General features: G+C 43.2%; 5 non-coding genes and 3 pseudogenes across 5 annotated transcripts; all 8 read right to left on the bottom strand.

The window, feature by feature from the left end:
* Nucleotides 1–375: 375 nt before the first annotated feature.
* LOC141181954 (U2 spliceosomal RNA) lies at nucleotides 376–555 on the bottom strand (annotated as a pseudogene).
* A 6,088-nt stretch (nucleotides 556–6,643) lies between these two features.
* Nucleotides 6,644–6,834, bottom strand: LOC141181593 (U2 spliceosomal RNA). The gene has a single exon (XR_012257155.1). It is a non-coding gene; the product is annotated as a U2 spliceosomal RNA (small nuclear RNA).
* A 1,109-nt stretch (nucleotides 6,835–7,943) lies between these two features.
* Nucleotides 7,944–8,134, bottom strand: LOC141181592 (U2 spliceosomal RNA). Its single transcript, XR_012257154.1, has one exon. It is a non-coding gene; the product is annotated as a U2 spliceosomal RNA (small nuclear RNA).
* A 1,109-nt stretch (nucleotides 8,135–9,243) lies between these two features.
* On the bottom strand, nucleotides 9,244–9,434 carry LOC141182308 (U2 spliceosomal RNA). Its single transcript, XR_012257686.1, has one exon. It is a non-coding gene; the product is annotated as a U2 spliceosomal RNA (small nuclear RNA).
* A 1,109-nt stretch (nucleotides 9,435–10,543) lies between these two features.
* On the bottom strand, nucleotides 10,544–10,723 carry LOC141181969 (U2 spliceosomal RNA; annotated as a pseudogene).
* A 790-nt stretch (nucleotides 10,724–11,513) lies between these two features.
* On the bottom strand, nucleotides 11,514–11,605 carry LOC141182132 (U2 spliceosomal RNA; annotated as a pseudogene).
* A 1,109-nt stretch (nucleotides 11,606–12,714) lies between these two features.
* Nucleotides 12,715–12,910, bottom strand: LOC141181953 (U2 spliceosomal RNA). The gene has a single exon (XR_012257470.1). It is a non-coding gene; the product is annotated as a U2 spliceosomal RNA (small nuclear RNA).
* A 6,381-nt stretch (nucleotides 12,911–19,291) lies between these two features.
* LOC141181461 (U2 spliceosomal RNA) lies at nucleotides 19,292–19,482 on the bottom strand. The gene has a single exon (XR_012257036.1). It is a non-coding gene; the product is annotated as a U2 spliceosomal RNA (small nuclear RNA).
* Between the last annotated feature and the right edge of the window lie 314 nt (nucleotides 19,483–19,796).

Below are 19,796 nucleotides of genomic sequence, written 5' to 3'. Positions count from 1 at the left end.
CATTTGCTAAATAGATGGTGTGTGTGCAACAATATACTGAAAGGTCAATTATATTGTGCAGCTTATCTCACCACCTGTAGTTATTTAGGTGAAAGCTCCAAAATGCTTGCCTAATATGTCTGTTTATCCAAAAGGAAGTACAGAGGGAGAGCTAGATAGATAGCATTGCGTTACATTACATGGCAATGCAATGCACAGTTGCTGAAGTTGAACCAAAATGAGCTTGTCATCTGGCTTCTGCAACTTTGAACATGAAAAATCCAATGAGGAGAAGAAAAGCGAAGCCAAAGAGTCCATCCCAAAATCCGACAAACAAGCAAAATGAACAAAAAACATTGAATTCAATTCTTTCTGATTTTAGAAACTGCATTAAAGAAGGGGTGCACCGGTCCTGGAGATACTGCAATACCAGGTCAATGCGTGGAGTGGACAGAGCAAGCTCTTTTTCCATCTCCCTGTTCTAAAAATCCATTTAATATATGGTCCCCAGATAGGGGACGTATCAGATATTAAACTGATAAGAACAGATTTTTTTAAACCATTCAGGTTAGTTTTATAGCAAATCAGTAGGATATACCAAAACTGTTGCAAAAAACTTCTCATCATCATGGCCATATTTATTAAGCATAAAGTAACCTAATATTACAGAAAGAAGAACATCTTATTAATATAAACCAAAAGATCACTGAAATTTTACAATATGCCTCCACTTTTTAAATTTCCATATTCCCTCGGCATCTGTTCCACCACCGCTACTACTATCCATCTTGTAAATCAAAAATAGCCTAGAAAGAATAATCCTAATACATTCATTTACTGTAATTGATTTCCTTTTAAATACACAAAGATTCCTCACATCCCACAAACTTTCTAACACACAAGCCATAATTAACCACAAAACTCTCTCCTTTACACGTCCACTTGCACCAATACCAAACATAACCACACGCCAATCCACAAAAGTCACTCCCGCCAAACTCCTACACAACCCCCCTACACATTTCCACACGTCTTGCGCAAAATCACAATTCCACATCAGATGCATAACCGTCTCACAACCATTACATCCATCTCTTGGACAAACATCCGACCTAATCAAACCTCTCTTCTTTTGAACGTCTCTCACTGGAAGAATATTGTGAAACGCCATCCACACTACATCCTTCTGTTTGTTGGACATCCCATACATACCCAACTTTCTCCAAGCATCCGCAACCTCATTCCCTCTCAAACCAACAATATTAGACTCGACCTCATTTGCACACAATTTCCTATACACCCTCTTAGTCATTCTAAACTCATCCACCGGCACACTCAGCAAATCATACTTCTTGACAAACTTCTCAATCACCTCATACCACACCGGACACTTAAAAGACACAGGCACTCTCGCATCCCTCTTTCTCCAACCTAACCCATACAACATCCATCCTGCAGAATAACTTGCCATACATGCACCCTTATTACCTTTACCCAACAATACCACAATCGTCTTAATATAATGGAGCCCTAAAAAAACCTCAACATTAGGAAATCCCAAACCACCATGCTGGCAGGCCTTATAAAGGCTTTCCCTCTTCAGCTTCTCCATCTTGCTGCACCAGAAAAAAGAAAAAATCATTTTCTCAACTCTCTTCACTTTCCTAAAAGGGGATGGAAAAATTATGGCCACAAAAAGCAGAATGGGTAAGATCACTGCTTTGATAACTAGAACTTTGCCCCGCAAAGAAAGATCTCTCATTCTCCAAAAATTCAATTTTCGCTCAACACGCATACCACACTCGTCCCAACTCTCATTTCCTTTCAGATCATCATTGAAAAATACCCCTAAAATCTTAATTGCACTCTCCTTATACTTAACACCTTCCATACGAATACTGTCATCTCCAAAGCATTTGAAACTACACTTAGTCCAGTTAACTCTAAAACCTGATGCACCACAGAAAAAATCCAAAAGCAACCTCACCCTACTCATTGAAGCCATACTTTCACTCACCATCACAACATCATCCATGTAACCTAACACCTTCACATGCTTACCACCACTCCCAGGCACTAACAATCCTCTCATCATTTTCTCACGTCTCACTAAACACAGCAAAGGCTCAATCACACATACAAACAAGACAGGGGACATAGGGCACCCCTGTCTTACACCAGACCTAATCATCACTTTGTCAGACAACCATCCATTCACTAAAAACTCACTTGACACATAATCATATAAAGACTTAACTCCATTCAGAAAAACCCTAGGGAAACCCATCCTCTCCAACACTTTAAACAGAAACACATGCGAAACTCTATCAAAAGCCTTTTCGAAATCAATTGCTAACACCATACACTTCTGCTTTCTAGTCTTACAATCCCCAAGCATATCCCTTAACAATAACAAATTATCACTTATACTCCGACCAGGCACGGCACACACTTGGTCATCCTCCACAACCCTACCAATCACCTCACGCATACGATTTGCTAACAATTTACTGTAGACCTTATAATCAGCGTTAAGCAATGATATGGGTCTCCAGTTCTCCAAACGCTTTTTCTCACCCTTCTTAAACACAAGAACCACTATACCCTCTTTCATACTGTCACACAAAACACCATTCATCCACATATACCTACAAACCTCAGTCAAGTCCTTACCCAAAAACTCCCAAGCTTTCACATACAGCTCCACAGGCAACCCATCCTTCCCAGGCGTCTTATTCTTTTTAGCACTCATAACAACATTCCTCACCTCATCCAAAATAACATCCTCACACAAAGCATCACATTCATCCGAACCAAGTCTCTTCTCCATACCACTCAATACATGCGACACAAGTCCAGGATCAATCCATTTCTCATCGTACAACTTACTATAGAAGCCATTCACCTCATTCAACACATTCTTCCCAACCACACTAGATCCATCTTCACCTACCACTTCACTCAAATCCAACTTCCTTCCATTCATTTTTTTAAAAAAGTACCTGGTGCACTTTTCATTCTTTTCCAAATGCTCTAACTTGGTACGGTAAATAATCTCTTTACCTTTTTCATCCAGAAGACATTTTAACTCATTCTTAGCAACCTCAAGCTGATCAGACATATCCATTCCTTTCCTAACACACCCACGCAACCAATCAATCCGTCTACTTAAGTCATTAAATCTATTACGATATCTGGCAGCTTTTTTGTAGCCCCATTTTTTAAAGAAAGTTTTTAACTGTAATTTCACCCAATCCCACCATTCAAGCACACTACCAAAATCACGCTTACGCCACCTCCAACTTGCATACCTTTTCTCCAACTCACTCATCACCTCCTCATCCTCCAACAACCTCGTATTCAATTTCCAAACCCCACCCCCAAACACCATGTCCCCATTCGCACTAAAAACTCCACGCAAACACTCATGATCAGAGAAAGGTACCTTATGTTGAACATAACTTGAACAAACCATATTTTTGGAAAATAACATCCTATCTATCCTCGATGAAATATTACCACGGTCAGCATAATATGTAGGCGGTGGTGGAATGCCATACTCAAGTATTGCAGCGTCTAAGAAAGAAAAATCAGAAATAAGTTGAGATAACTTTTTTCCCGTAATGTCCACATTACCTTCTGTGACACAATTACAGTCACCAACAAAAACTGTAGGAATTTTTCCAGGGAGAAAAAAACTCAATTTCTCAAGAAGAGCAAGCCGCTCCTCTTTTTTAGTAGGACAATATAAATTAATCATTCTAACCTTCCACCCCCTATAACTCAAAAAAACAATAATGCAGCGACCCACCTCCACAACCGTGTAACTATCAATAGTAATATTCTTATTACCAACTAAAATCCCCACACCATCATTTTTGTTAAAACTGGACCCCGACCAAACATACTGGCCATAAGGCCAGTCCTTATCCACTGGAGATTCAGTAATCCCACACTCTTGTAGACAATAGACATCTGCACTCAAACCCTTTAGATAATCCAGAACTGTTGTTCTTCGGGTAACAGATCTAATTTGCCTAACATTAAGGGACACAATGTCCCATCCAGAATGATGCGGCATAACTAAAGGGGATCACACATAACCTGAAAAAAAAAGAAAGAAAACATCAACTCAACCTTCATCAAGCAAAGCAAAGCTATTACCATCTGGCTGAATGCCAAATGTAACAATGTCAGGAGAAAATACATCTGACGGGTAAGCACGAGAGTCCACCGGGCTATCACACACGGCAGCAATGGATGAACACTCAGTCCTTGGCTTCTTCTTGACCACATCAGGATCCTCCTCATCAGAGAAACGGACAGCAGACAAGTCCCCTTGGCCACCGCCCCCGATCTCCTCTGAAGCAGTATTGCACCAAGATATGACAGGAGAATTGGACAAGTCCATTTCCCCCTCTCCACGGACACCAAACTGGGGAGGGAAAGGTGACATCACCTCTGGAATCACCATGTCAAAGCCTCCTGACGCAGGAGGCTGAAGCTGGGCATCTTCAAATATGTCGTCCATCTGAGTGCCATCCTCTTCCTCTTGGGGAGCAATTGCCTCCCCGACATCCGGAAGGGGACCTTGTGGAACCCTAGTAGAAGTCGAAGGAACAGCAGGCCCCTCCGCGACCACTTGAGCAAAAGACTTAGGAGTGGTTCTAGCTTGACACTGCCTAAGAACATGCCCCTCCTCACCACAAGCATCACACTTTACCTGGTTCTTGCAGTCTTTCGCCATATGACCAGACGTGTTACACTTCCTGCAGGTTGGCGGATACCTGCAGGACTCCTGGACATGACCATACTTGTTACATCTTCTGCAGAAAAAAGGAGCATCAGGAAAGTACAAGAAACCAGTGTCTCTCCCAATAGAGAAACTCATAGGAGGATAATGTATGCCCCCTGGCCCCTCGGGGTCTGTAGCAAAACGAACAAAGTACTTGTATTTGCCAGTCCACAAGCCTTCTTCATTCGAGATCTTGTGGGAAAAATGCACATAAGTACAATGCCTCCTCAAGAATACAGTAATGTCCTCCTGGGGGATAAAGGGATTGTGCATAAACACAACCACAGGAACATCCCCCTTTGAATAGAGGACAGTAAAAGTGAGTCCATCTAGGAGGGAGTTCTCAGTATGGCCTTTCAAGGTTCTATAAAGATTTTGGCAAGCAGCCATAGTAGAAAGAACCAGCACATACCTTCCATGACTTCTAAATTCCTGCAGGCAAAGAATGTCCGACTTCTTAATCTTCAATGCTTCATAGAAGATGGCATTCACCAGGTAGGACATGGAAAAATGTCCCTTCTTCTCCTCGGAAATCTCAATACGAAATCCATTCTTGACCCGGGGGTCCCCGGTCCCAGCAAATTTCAGCTTGACTCCCATAGTCAGCCACGGAAATCGCCTTCCCGTTTCCTCCTCACTCTCCCCCTATAGCAGCATCCAGCTTAAGCCACCGGAGTGGCGATGCTGGAAGGCCGAGGGCTAGTACTCAAGGAACCTGATGTCCAGACACTTGATCTGAGCCAAAAGGCCGAGAAGCGATAACCAGAATTGGTTTCGAACTACGGAGCCACCTAAGGATCCTGAAAAGTCCATTTGTGGAGATGAGCTCCTGGACTCCCGTTAAGAAGACATGTTGTCAACCTCTAGATCCCTTACATGCCTGCACTTTTCGGCTTGCTGCTGCTGCAATCCACGCATTTTAGATCTGCATAACTCCACCTCTTTAAACACAGCACCCTCACCCCCTGCTGTTCCCACCCGCCTCAACACCGTTGGAAGGGAGGAGAACCAATTAAGGCGGGGGGTGGGGTGGAACGAGCAGCTGTCTACCCTTAGCAGGAGGGCTGCTGATTACTTACCTCTCCTGCTGCTGCTGGCTGTCCAGCAGCAGACTGAAGGTGGCTGCTGCTGTGCGCAGGTATATAAAGGCTCAGAGCCTATTATGACACGCGCAGCCAGCGTTCCATTGCCACATTCCATCTACTGCAGGCAGGATACCTGGCTTGCTGAATGTCACTGAGAAGCTCACAGAGACCGCCATAAGCAACAGTTTAACAGAATGCCACAGACTAATCAACCCAACTTTTTGGGTTGGGTTCTCTTTTATAGTCTGCAGGCATTAAATGAAAGAAGTCAGTGTTCCAGCAGAGGGAGACAACGTTTCAGAAAAGGCATTGTAGCAAACCAAAAAAGAAATTTTAAGCGCAGCAGAGTAACCAGCGCACATACCTGTTAGCTCAGGTGAGTTTAAAAGGCTGCTGTTGATAACAAGGGCATTTGCTAAATAGATGGTGTGTGTGCAACAATATACTGAAAGGTCAATTATATTGTGCAGCTTATCTCACCACCTGTAGTTATTTAGGTGAAAGCTCCAAAATGCTTGCCTAATATGTCTGTTTATCCAAAAGGAAGTACAGAGGGAGAGCTAGATAGATAGCATTGCGTTACATTACATGGCAATGCAATGCACAGTTGCTGAAGTTGAACCAAAATGAGCTTGTCATCTGGCTTCTGCAACTTTGAACATGAAAAATCCAATGAGGAGAAGAAAAGCGAAGCCAAAGAGTCCATCCCAAAATCCGACAAACAAGCAAAATGAACAAAAAACATTGAATTCAATTCTTTCTGATTTTAGAAACTGCATTAAAGAAGGGGTGCACCGGTCCTGGAGATACTGCAATACCAGGTCAATGCGTGAAGTGGACAGAGCAAGCTCTTTTTCCATCTCCCTGTTCTAAAAATCCATTTAATATATGGTCCCCAGATAGGGGACGTATCAGATATTAAACTGATAAGAACAGATACTACACTTGATCTTAGCCAAAAGGCCGAGAAGCGATAACCAGAATTGGTTTCGAACTACGGAGCCACCTAAGGATCCTGAAAAGTCCATTTGTGGAGATGAGCTCCTGGACTCCCGTTAAGAAGACATGTTGTCAACCTCTAGATCCCTTACATGCCTGCACTTTTCGGCTTGCTGCTGCTGCAATCCACGCGTTTTAGATCTGCATAACTCCACCTCTTTAAACACAGCACCCTCACCCCCTGCTGTTCCCACCCGCCTCAACACCGTTGGAAGGGAGGAGAACCAATTAAGGCGGGGGGGGGGGTGGAACGAGCAGCTGTCTACCCTTAGCAGGAGGGCTGCTGATTACTTACCTCTCCTGCTGCTGCTGGCTGTCCAGCAGCAGACTGAAGGTGGCTGCTGCTGTGCGCAGGTATATAAAGGCTCAGAGCCTATTATGACACGCGCAGCCAGCGTTCCATTGCCACATTCCATCTACTGCAGGCAGGATACCTGGCTTGCTGAATGTCACTGAGAAGCTCACAGAGACCGCCATAAGCAACAGTTTAACAGAATGCCACAGACTAATCAACCCAACTTTTTGGGTTGGGTTCTCTTTTATAGTCTGCAGGCATTAAATGAAAGAAGTCAGTGTTCCAGCAGAGGGAGACAACGTTTCAGAAAAGGCATTGTAGCAAACCAAAAAAGAAATTTTAAGCGCAGCAGAGTAACCAGCGCACATACCTGTTAGCTCAGGTGAGTTTAAAAGGCTGCTGTTGATAACAAGGGCATTTGCTAAATAGATGGTGTGTGTGCAACAATATACTGAAAGGTCAATTATATTGTGCAGCTTATCTCACCACCTGTAGTTATTTAGGTGAAAGCTCCAAAATGCTTGCCTAATATGTCTGTTTATCCAAAAGGAAGTACAGAGGGAGAGCTAGATAGATAGCATTGCGTTACATTACATGGCAATGCAATGCACAGTTGCTGAAGTTGAACCAAAATGAGCTTGTCATCTGGCTTCTGCAACTTTGAACATGAAAAATCCAATGAGGAGAAGAAAAGCGAAGCCAAAGAGTCCATCCCAAAATCCGACAAACAAGCAAAATGAACAAAAAACATTGAATTCAATTCTTTCTGATTTTAGAAACTGCATTAAAGAAGGGGTGCACCGGTCCTGGAGATACTGCAATACCAGGTCAATGCGTGAAGTGGACAGAGCAAGCTCTTTTTCCATCTCCCTGTTCTAAAAATCCATTTAATATATGGTCCCCAGATAGGGGACGTATCAGATATTAAACTGATAAGAACAGATACTACACTTGATCTTAGCCAAAAGGCCGAGAAGCGATAACCAGAATTGGTTTCGAACTACGGAGCCACCTAAGGATCCTGAAAAGTCCATTTGTGGAGATGAGCTCCTGGACTCCCGTTAAGAAGACATGTTGTCAACCTCTAGATCCCTTACATGCCTGCACTTTTCGGCTTGCTGCTGCTGCAATCCACGCGTTTTAGATCTGCATAACTCCACCTCTTTAAACACAGCACCCTCACCCCCTGCTGTTCCCACCCGCCTCAACACCGTTGGAAGGGAGGAGAACCAATTAAGGCGGGGGGTGGGGTGGAACGAGCAGCTGTCTACCCTTAGCAGGAGGGCTGCTGATTACTTACCTCTCCTGCTGCTGCTGGCTGTCCAGCAGCAGACTGAAGGTGGCTGCTGCTGTGCGCAGGTATATAAAGGCTCAGAGCCTATTATGACACGCGCAGCCAGCGTTCCATTGCCACATTCCATCTACTGCAGGCAGGATACCTGGCTGGCTGAATGTCACTGAGAAGCTCACAGAGACCGCCATAAGCAACAGTTTAACAGAATGCCACAGACTAATCAACCCAACTTTTTGGGTTGGGTTCTCTTTTATAGTCTGCAGGCATTAAATGAAAGAAGTCAGTGTTCCAGCAGAGGGAGACAACGTTTCAGAAAAGGCATTGTAGCAAACCAAAAAAGAAATTTTAAGCGCAGCAGAGTAACCAGCGCACATACCTGTTAGCTCAGGTGAGTTTAAAAGGCTGCTGTTGATAACAAGGGCATTTGCTAAATAGATGGTGTGTGTGCAACAATATACTGAAAGGTCAATTATATTGTGCAGCTTATCTCACCACCTGTAGTTATTTAGGTGAAAGCTCCAAAATGCTTGCCTAATATGTCTGTTTATCCAAAAGGAAGTACAGAGGGAGAGCTAGATAGATAGCATTGCGTTACATTACATGGCAATGCAATGCACAGTTGCTGAAGTTGAACCAAAATGAGCTTGTCATCTGGCTTCTGCAACTTTGAACATGAAAAATCCAATGAGGAGAAGAAAAGCGAAGCCAAAGAGTCCATCCCAAAATCCGACAAACAAGCAACATGAACAAAAAACATTGAATTCAATTCTTTCTGATTTTAGAAACTGCATTAAAGAAGGGGTGCACCGGTCCTGGAGATACTGCAATACCAGGTCAATGCGTGGAGTGGACAGAGCAAGCTCTTTTTCCATCTCCCTGTTCTAAAAATCCATTTAATATATGGTCCCCAGATAGGGGACGTATCAGATATTAAACTGATAAGAACAGATACTACACTTGATCTTAGCCAAAAGGCCGAGAAGCGATAACCAGAATTGGTTTCGAACTACGGAGCCACCTAAGGATCCTGAAAAGTCCATTTGTGGAGATGAGCTCCTGGACTCCCGTTAAGAAGACATGTTGTCAACCTCTAGATCCCTTACATGCCTGCACTTTTCGGCTTGCTGCTGCTGCAATCCACGCGTTTTAGATCTGCATAACTCCACCTCTTTAAACACAGCACCCTCACCCCCTGCTGTTCCCACCCACCTCAACACCGTTGGAAGGGAGGAGAACCAATTAAGGCGGGGGGTGGGGTGGAACGAGCAGCTGTCTACCCTTAGCAGGAGGGCTGCTGATTACTTACCTCTCCTGCTGCTGCTGGCTGTCCAGCAGCAGACTGAAGGTGGCTGCTGCTGTGCGCAGGTATATAAAGGCTCAGAGCCTATTATGACACGCGCAGCCAGCGTTCCATTGCCACATTCCATCTACTGCAGGCAGGATACCTGGCTGGCTGAATGTCACTGAGAAGCTCACAGAGACCGCCATAAGCAACAGTTTAACAGAATGCCACAGACTAATCAACCAAACTTTTTGGGTTGGGTTCTCTTTTATAGTCTGCAGGCATTAAATGAAAGAAGTCAGTGTTCCAGCAGAGGGAGACAACGTTTCAGAAAAGGCATTGTAGCAAACCAAAAAAGAAATTTTAAGCGCAGCAGAGTAACCAGCGCACATACCTGTTAGCTCAGGTGAGTTTAAAAGGCTGCTGTTGATAACAAGGGCATTTGCTAAATAGATGGTGTGTGTGCAACAATATACTGAAAGGTCAATTATATTGTGCAGCTTATCTCACCACCTGTAGTTATTTAGGTGAAAGCTCCAAAATGCTTGCCTAATATGTCTGTTTATCCAAAAGGAAGTACAGAGGGAGAGCTAGATAGATAGCATTGCGTTACATTACATGGCAATGCAATGCACAGTTGCTGAAGTTGAACCAAAATGAGCTTGTCATCTGGCTTCTGCAACTTTGAACATGAAAAATCCAATGAGGAGAAGAAAAGCGAAGCCAAAGAGTCCATCCCAAAATCCGACAAACAAGCAAAATGAACAAAAAACATTGAATTCAATTCTTTCTGATTTTAGAAACTGCATTAAAGAAGGGGTGCACCGGTCCTGGAGATACTGCAATACCAGGTCAATGCGTGGAGTGGACAGAGCAAGCTCTTTTTCCATCTCCCTGTTCTAAAAATCCATTTAATATATGGTCCCCAGATAGGGGACGTATCAGATATTAAACTGATAAGAACAGATTTTTTCTATCGAAAGCCCGAATTCGTGTACAAAACCCGAGTGCGCTTAAAAAAGTGACAAGTGCCACAAAAAAAGTTCACTAGGATGCTGGTCTTCTTGAAACCCTCTCCAAAAGGAGAAGGGTCCCCCAAACCATTCCCCGTCCCTCCGAGCCAGAAGGCCACAGCAAGGAACAGGGACAAATAGCCACCTCCAGCCGAAGCCAGAGGCGACCCAATCTTACCCCCAGCACCTGCCCGAGTTCTCACCCGAGCAAGGCACTGGGAGCCAAAGACTGTGCTCCCCTCCCGGAAGAGGGGAGCCAACAACGCTCTCCTCCCGAAAGAGGAGAGCCAGGGGGGTTCAGGGGGGAGCGGAACCTGATGGCCACACACTCCCCCCCTAGACCTGCCAAGAGAGGAACCCATAAGGGAACCGCATCCCGACAAAATCCTAGTAGGACATGACACACGTGAATAAGTGGACACACAGTGACAAAGAAATTAAATAAATAGTGAAGGTTTCACAGTATAATACTGCCCGGACCTTCGACCGGGAATTGAAAAAATTCCCCATCCTAAGGCCAGAAGGCCCAGAATAAGGGTGTGTGCGAAGAAAGAAATATTGAAGTGCTTGTGCAAATGTGCCATAAACTCAAGTGGGGTTCCCAATCCCAGTGAGTTAAGGCACCCCAGGGTCACCACTCCTGGGGCACTTCACACTTCGGGCTTTCGATCTTCCCCGGCCCAATGGCGTCAATCCTGGGGGGCCATGCTTTCCACCAGATGACTATATTAGCCACCTGGCGTACTAACAAGCGCCTAAACCCCAGTGTGCATAATGTATCAATCTACTAGGGCGGCCAACATCCAAAACCGCCTTTTCGAAAGATACTACACTTGATCTTAGCCAAAAGGCCGAGAAGCGATAACCAGAATTGGTTTCGAACTACGGAGCCACCTAAAGATCCTGAAAAGTCCATTTGTGGAGATGAGCTCCTGGACTCCCGTTAAGAAGACATGTTGTCAACCTCTAGATCCCTTACATGCCTGCACTTTTCGGCTTGCTGCTGCTGCAATCCACGCGTTTTAGATCTGCATAACTCCACCTCTTTAAACACAGCACCCTCACCCCCTGCTGTTCCCACCCGCCTCAACACCGTTGGAAGGGAGGAGAACCAATTAAGGTGGGGGGTGGGGTGGAACGAGCAGCTGTCTACCCTTAGCAGGAGGGCTGCTGATTACTTACCTCTCCTGCTGCTGCTGGCTGTCCAGCAGCAGACTGAAGGTGGCTGCTGCTGTGCGCAGGTATATAAAGGCTCAGAGCCTATTATGACACGCGCAGCCAGCGTTCCATTGCCACATTCCATCTACTGCAGGCAGGATACCTGGCTGGCTGAATGTCACTGAGAAGCTCACAGAGACCGCCATAAGCAACAGTTTAACAGAATGCCACAGACTAATCAACCCAACTTTTTGGGTTGGGTTCTCTTTTATAGTCTGCAGGCATTAAATGAAAGAAGTCAGTGTTCCAGCAGAGGGAGACAACGTTTCAGAAAAGGCATTGTAGCAAACCAAAAAAGAAATTTTAAGCGCAGCAGAGTAACCAGCGCACATACCTGTTAGCTCAGGTGAGTTTAAAAGGCTGCTGTTGATAACAAGGGCATTTGCTAAATAGATGGTGTGTGTGCAACAATATACTGAAAGGTCAATTATATTGTGCAGCTTATCTCACCACCTGTAGTTATTTAGGTGAAAGCTCCAAAATGCTTGCCTAATATGTCTGTTTATCCAAAAGGAAGTACAGAGGGAGAGCTAGATAGATAGCATTGCGTTACATTACATGGCAATGCAATGCACAGTTGCTGAAGTTGAACCAAAATGAGCTTGTCATCTGGCTTCTGCAACTTTGAACATGAAAAATCCAATGAGGAGAAGAAAAGCGAAGCCAAAGAGTCCATCCCAAAATCCGACAAACAAGCAAAATGAACAAAAAACATTGAATTCAATTCTTTCTGATTTTAGAAACTGCATTAAAGAAGGGGTGCACCGGTCCTGGAGATACTGCAATACCAGGTCAATGCGTGGAGTGGACAGAGCAAGCTCTTTTTCCATCTCCCTGTTCTAAAAATCCATTTAATATATGGTCCCCAGATAGGGGACGTATCAGATATTAAACTGATAAGAACAGATTTTTTTTAATTTGGCTATCCCCCACATGGGGATAAAAACCGTTTATTTAAAATTTAACAAATTACAGAAATAAAACCATTACATCCACATTACACTTTCGGGACTTCAAAGAAAAATAAAAATTCCATCACAGCAAATTTTACAAGACTTCAAATATTCCATAGGTTAAAAAGCCATTTGCCTGCCAACGTTACATTCTTTTTCCTGTCCAATAAATAGTATATGTACATTTCACTTTTACAAAAGGCTAAAACATCATCTACTGGTAACATTTCATGTTTAAAAACAGCAATATTTCTAGCATTCCAGAGCGCTATCTTTGCACAATTCACTATCTTCCACGCCATTATTTTTTGGTCCATTGTTGGGCATTCCAGAAGACCATATAAAACTGATGCAAAATTAAAGTCCTTGAGGTCCACCATTTTCTCCAGCAGGGGGATTAGTCTTCTCCAGAACTCTTTAGCAAAAGCACAAGTCCATAAAAGATGCTTCACTGTCTCTTCTTCTTGACAACCTTCTCTTGGGCAGATGGCAGACCTCACAAAACCTCTTCTGTACTGGAATGCCCGGCAAGGAAGACAGTGGTGTGCGCAGCTCCAAGACATGTCTTTCTGTACATTAAAAAGATAAGGGGCGTTAATCATTTTCCATATGTGTACAGTTTTGTCATCATCATAACGTTCAATATCACACAACGTCACATCAGTACTAATTTGTTTGAGTAGTGTCTTGCTGTTACATAGATCCCCTGTCTGTTTCTTATTTAAATTAAAATCAAGAATAATTTTCTTTAAAATCTCATAATGTGCAGGTAGGTTAAAAGCATAAGGAAAGGATAAAACCGTTTCAAACCAACCAAACCTTCTCATGAGAAAACCAGTGTTAAAACGCATAAAATAGGAAAGGTAATTATCTTTAAAAAGGGTTTTAAAACAGAAACAGAAAAAATGTATTAAAAGAAACTTATCTAAAACAGGGAAATCTTTCCCACCTTTAACCTTTGGCTTTGTCACAATTTCTCTTTTGAGTTTCTCCATTTTTGAGCCCCAAAAAAAGGTAAAACATACTTTTGTAATTCGTTTCAACAAATTTGTAGGAGGGGGGAACACCAAACTAAGATATAACAGGATAGGTAATATCACCATTTTTACAATCAGAACTTTACCTTCCATTGACAGCTTTCTCATATTCCACATGCAGATTTTCTGATTAATTTTCTGTGCTGTCGCATCCCAGCTATTAAAACCATTATTAGATTCATTAAAAGAAACACCTAAAATAGTAATGGAATCTGTAACTGCAATTGGTACATCATGTAAACTCATCCCCCCGACATTTAAAATATTACATTTAGTAAGATTAATTTTAAAACCGGAAACTGTACAAAAAGACTGAATTTGGCTTATCGTTTTTTGTATTGAAGGTACATCACATCCAAACACTGCTACATCATCCATATAGCTTACAACTTTAACTTGTAGACCGTTCCCTCCGGGTAAGGGTACTCCACATATTTGCTTATCCCGGCGTATTGTACATAAAAGGGGTTCTATAGCACATATAAAAAGCAGGGGGGACAAAGGGCAACCCTGCTTCACCCCTGATTTTAAAACTACCTCTTTTGTTTTAAAACCATTAACTAAAATCTTACTCGTACAATCATTATAAAAAGCTTTAAGAGACAATAAAAACCCACCCGGAATGCCCATTTTTTCTAAAACTTTAAAAAGATAAAAATGAGACACGCGGTCAAAAGCTTTCTCAAAATCCACCGCTAGGATTGACATCTTTGTCTTTCTGGTTTTTACATCTTCAATACAATCTTTCACCAGGTTTAAATTGTCCCAGATACTACGCCCAGGTACCCCGCATACCTGATTTGCATGAATTACTTTATGTATCACCTTTTTCAACCGATTTGCACAGATCTTAGCCATAATTTTGTAATCACTATTTAAAAGAGTTATCGGCCTCCAGTTTTTAAGATCCGTTTTGTCACCTTTTTTGTATAGTAGTGATACCTCACCTTTCTTCCATGAGTTGAGTAAAACCTTATTATTAAAAACTTAGGAAAACAAATTAAACAAATCATCTTTTAAAATATCATAAAAACTTATATAAAACTCTATGGGGATACCATCAGGGCCGGGCACTTTCCCATTTTTAAAACTCTTCATGGTTTCTAAAATCTCTTCCTCAACTAGAGGTTGGGATAAAAAACTTTGGGCATCAGCATCTAGGGTGGACTTGATCTCCCCCAGGAAAGTGTGTATTAAATCATGGTCTACAGTTTTTACATTAAAAAGATCGTTAAAATAGACATTTACCTTATCCAATATAACGTTGATATTATTATCTCCATCTATGTTATCAATTATTGTTTTCGCCTGTTTGTTTTTCTTAAAAAAATACCTGGAACAAGTCTCATCCTCTTCTACGTGTTTTACCTTTGAACGAAAAATCAGTTCTTTTCCTTTTTGTTCCAACCACTTTGAAATTTCTCCTTTAAGACTCAATATATCATTACCTACATCCAGACCATTGTCTTTGAATTTGTACAATGTCTGTAACCTGATATTAAGAAAATTATAGATCTCAAACTTTTCTTTAGCTTTTTGTATGCTTTTCTTAATAAAGAAATCTTTAATGCTTATTTTCATTCTATCCCACCAGGAGCTAAAAGAAATATTGGGGTTTTTCCTTTTTCTACAGTTTACATAAAACTCAATAAAATCCGATAAAATTTGTGGATCTTTTAAAAGGGACACATTCAATTTCCAAGATTTCTTACCACATTTCTTCTTTCCATTAATCCTCACTCTAAAAGATAAAACCTTGTGATCTGAGAGAATATTAGTTAAAACTTCACATTTCACTGGCAGTATTTTTTCTGAACCTAAAACAAAATCTATCCTGGAGCTACATGTAGAATTGCTCCAGGTGAAACCAGCGTCTATAGGGCTATCCTTGTTACATTCTTTATACACATCAGTTAATTTACAATCATTTATAATATTGCTTAACATTCCAGACGTTTTGTCATAATTTCTACTCACGGAACCGGAGTGTCGGCTTTCGCCTTTTAAAATACAATTAAAATCACCTGCCAGGATAAAAGGTTCAGAAATGTTAATAAATAAAGGTAAAATTTCCAGCATATCAGCCCTTTCATTTTTATCAGGTGACCCATAAAAATTTAAAAACTGCCATCTTGTCCCATCAATAAAAGCCTTAACTAAAAGAATACGACCCGGTAAAATATCTTGGATAAAATCAATAGACACATTTCCCTTAAAAAGAATAGCTACCCCGGCTGATCCGGTTGCATTTGATCCAGACCAGACCGATGGACCATGTTTCCACTCTTCCTTATATTTTTTGTAAGAAATCTTATGAGGGATATGACATTCTTGTAAAAAGAAAACAGAAGCTGTAAAACAGGTTAAAAAATGTAAAACAGTAGCTCTTCTGGTCTTGGATCCTATGCCTCTCACATTGAGGGAAACACCACTAATGTCAGCCATCATAACAAATGGTTAGGAAGAAACAAAAACTGGACTTTACCTATCCGATGGACGGATCAGACCACTTGGACTTTCACCAACGCCCTCTTCTGAATCCACCGTTATCAAAGAGTCTTCATCATCGGAGAAGTAACATTCACTTAAATTAAGACCCGACGCTACTGGGGTGTAGCTCGGAAGGATATTGAGAGAAAGGTTACACTGGGTCTCCATAGGCTGACCATTTAGGTCCTCGTCAGGTGGGTCTCCGAGAGGCTCCGCACTCCCCTGCTGACCCGCAGAGGGTCGTAACACAGGGGCAGGCTGCGCACATGGCGGAGCCTCAGAGTCCCCGGAGGCAGCCAGGTTCGGGGCCCCACCTGGGCCAGCAGAGCCCCGGGACCTCGGGATTCCAGAGTCTACACCCCCGTGAGGGGATGTATCCATCTCCTCCCTATTAGCCACCTCCACGGAACCATTCTTTTTCTTATTATGAGACCTCACCAAATGCCACGTACCGCCCTCGCTCTCTTGAGACCCAGTGGGAATTTTGGGCTCGGTGTCAGCCTTTTGGCGCTCTTTTTTGGCCTTACCGACCGCCCCTTTATGATCTTTCTCAGCCTTCCTTTTAGCCTCCTTATGGTCTTTCAGCCAGCTCCTGGGCTCCTGTGAGTTACCTGTCATTGACTCGGAGGGATTGTTACTAGTCGAAGCGCCCTTATCACCTCCCGAGGCTCCAGGTTGCTGTTCCTCCTCCTGAGGGGTGGTCTGATTGGCCCGTCCATTCCCGGATGTCTTGGACTTCTCCTTTTGTTTTTGTTCATCCTCTCTGAACCTGTGAGGGCAAGAAAAATAGAAATGACCAGGTGTCCGACAAAAAGAGCATTTTTTTCCATTTGGGCACTCCTTTGTGTCATGTTCAGTACTGGCACAATTTCTACAAGTGGCACCACAACTATCCTTAGAGTGCCCATAGAGACCACAATACCTACAGAAAAGTGGCATTCCTGAGAAAAAAAAATCCCCATTAGTTTGCCCTATTTTAAATCGAGCTGGAGGGAGTCTCACACCTCCAGGGAATTTAGGGTCTCTTTCACATTTTACTAAAAACTTCCATTTTGAGGTCCAGATGTTAAACTCATTCAACACTTTCCCAATCAATTTCACACTTTTAAAATAAACTGACAAAAAGGAAATAACCTCTAATGCCGTTATGAAGGGTGAGAAGATTTTCACAACCACCATCTTTACCTCATCCAGGACGTGCTCGATGATCTGAATCCCTTTTAGACCAGGGCTATTTTCTACCGACTTAACTCTGGACAAAACATCTTTGAAAATACCTTCGCCAGTAAAGGTTACATCATAGTCTCCACGTCGAGGATAATCCTGGATAGAAAGGATTTCGTTGGTTCTGACGTGGAGCAGTTTCTCAAGCACGTCCTGGACTACATATCCCAGATTCCGCATATCGGAACCACCAGCTGTAAAGCGGACCCTTATGGTGTTCTTGAGCCTCGCATATAGAGGCACGAGGTTGGGGTCAACCTCCATGGTATGGCGCAACAAAATGCAAATTGCAACCGCCTGCAATCTGCGCCTTCAGAGCTTTGTGATAAAGCACCTGAAGGCTGGGGGATCGCTGCCCGTTACCCTAGGACTAATCCCTCTCCCTAATAGCAGCAGGCAGGTGAAGCCCACCGAAGTGGACGATCCTGCCAGGCCAAGGAGAGGGGTACCTGAGTGCCCTTCAACTGAAACCTCCTGCTGTGAAGCACTTGGTCTCAGCCAAAAGGCCGAGAAGCGATAACCAGAATTGGTTTCGAACTACGGAGCCACCTAAGGATCCTGAAAAGTCCATTTGTGGAGATGAGCTCCTGGACTCCCGTTAAGAAGACATGTTGTCAACCTCTAGATCCCTTACATGCCTGCACTTTTCGGCTTGCTGCTGCTGCAATCCACGCGTTTTAGATCTGCATAACTCCACCTCTTTAAACACAGCACCCTCACCCCCTGCTGTTCCCACCCGCCTCAACACCGTTGGAAGGGAGGAGAACCAATTAAGGCGGGGGGTGGGGTGGAACGAGCAGCTGTCTACCCTTAGCAGGAGGGCTGCTGATTACTTACCTCTCCTGCTGCTGCTGGCTGTCCAGCAGCAGACTGAAGGTGGCTGCTGCTGTGCGCAGGTATATAAAGGCTCAGAGCCTATTATGACACGTGCAGCCAGCGTTCCATTGCCACATTCCATCTACTGCAGGCAGGATACCTGGCTGGCTGAATGTCACTGAGAAGCTCACAGAGACCGCCATAAGCAACAGTTTAACAGAATGCCACAGACTAATCAACCCAACTTTTTGGGTTGGGTTCTCTTTTATAGTCTGCAGGCATTAAATGAAAGAAGTCAGTGTTCCAGCAGAGGGAGACAACGTTTCAGAAAAGGCATTGTAGCAAACCAAAAAATAAATTTTAAGCGCAGCAGAGTAACCAGCGCACATACCTGTTAGCTCAGGTGAGTTTAAAAGGCTGCTGTTGATAACAAGGGCATTTGCTAAATAGATGGTGTGTGTGCAACAATATACTGAAAGGTCAATTATATTGTGCAGCTTATCTCACCACCTGTAGTTATTTAGGTGAAAGCTCCAAAATGCTTGCCTAATATGTCTGTTTATCCAAAAGGAAGTACAGAGGGAGAGCTAGATAGATAGCATTGCGTTACATTACATGGCAATGCAATGCACAGTTGCTGAAGTTGAACCAAAATGAGCTTGTCATCTGGCTTCTGCAACTTTGAACATGAAAAATCCAATGAGGAGAAGAAAAGCGAAGCCAAAGAGTCCATCCCAAAATCCGACAAACAAGCAAAATGAACAAAAAACATTGAATTCAATTCTTTCTGATTTTAGAAACTGCATTAAAGAAGGGGTGCACCGGTCCTGGAGATACTGCAATACCAGGTCAATGCATGGAGTGGACAGAGCAAGCTCTTTTTCCATCTCCCTGTTCTAAAAATCCATTTAATATATGGTCCCCAGATAGGGGACGTATCAGATATTAAACTGATAAGAACAGATACTACACTTGATCTTAGCCAAAAGGCCGAGAAGCGATAACCAGAATTGGTTTCGAACTACGGAGCCACCTAAGGATCCTGAAAAGTCCATTTGTGGAGATGAGCTCCTGGACTCCCGTTAAGAAGACATGTTGTCAACCTCTAGATCCCTTACATGCCTGCACTTTTCGGCTTGCTGCTGCTGCAATCCACGCGTTTTAGATCTGCATAACTCCACCTCTTTAAACACAGCACCCTCACCCCCTGCTGTTCCCACCCGCCTCAACACCGTTGGAAGGGAGGAGAACCAATTAAGGCGGGGGGTGGGGTGGAACGAGCAGCTGTCTACCCTTAGCAGGAGGGCTGCTGATTA

The sequence above is a fragment of the Phyllobates terribilis genome, unplaced genomic scaffold (genome assembly GCF_046119375.1).
Source record: "Phyllobates terribilis strain yellow unplaced genomic scaffold, ASM4611937v1 Scaffold_34__1_contigs__length_13252353, whole genome shotgun sequence".
Classification (NCBI taxonomy): domain Eukaryota; kingdom Metazoa; phylum Chordata; class Amphibia; order Anura; family Dendrobatidae; genus Phyllobates; species Phyllobates terribilis.
The sequence above is the reverse complement of the archived record's forward strand: the minus strand, read 5'-3'. Positions and strand labels throughout refer to the sequence as shown.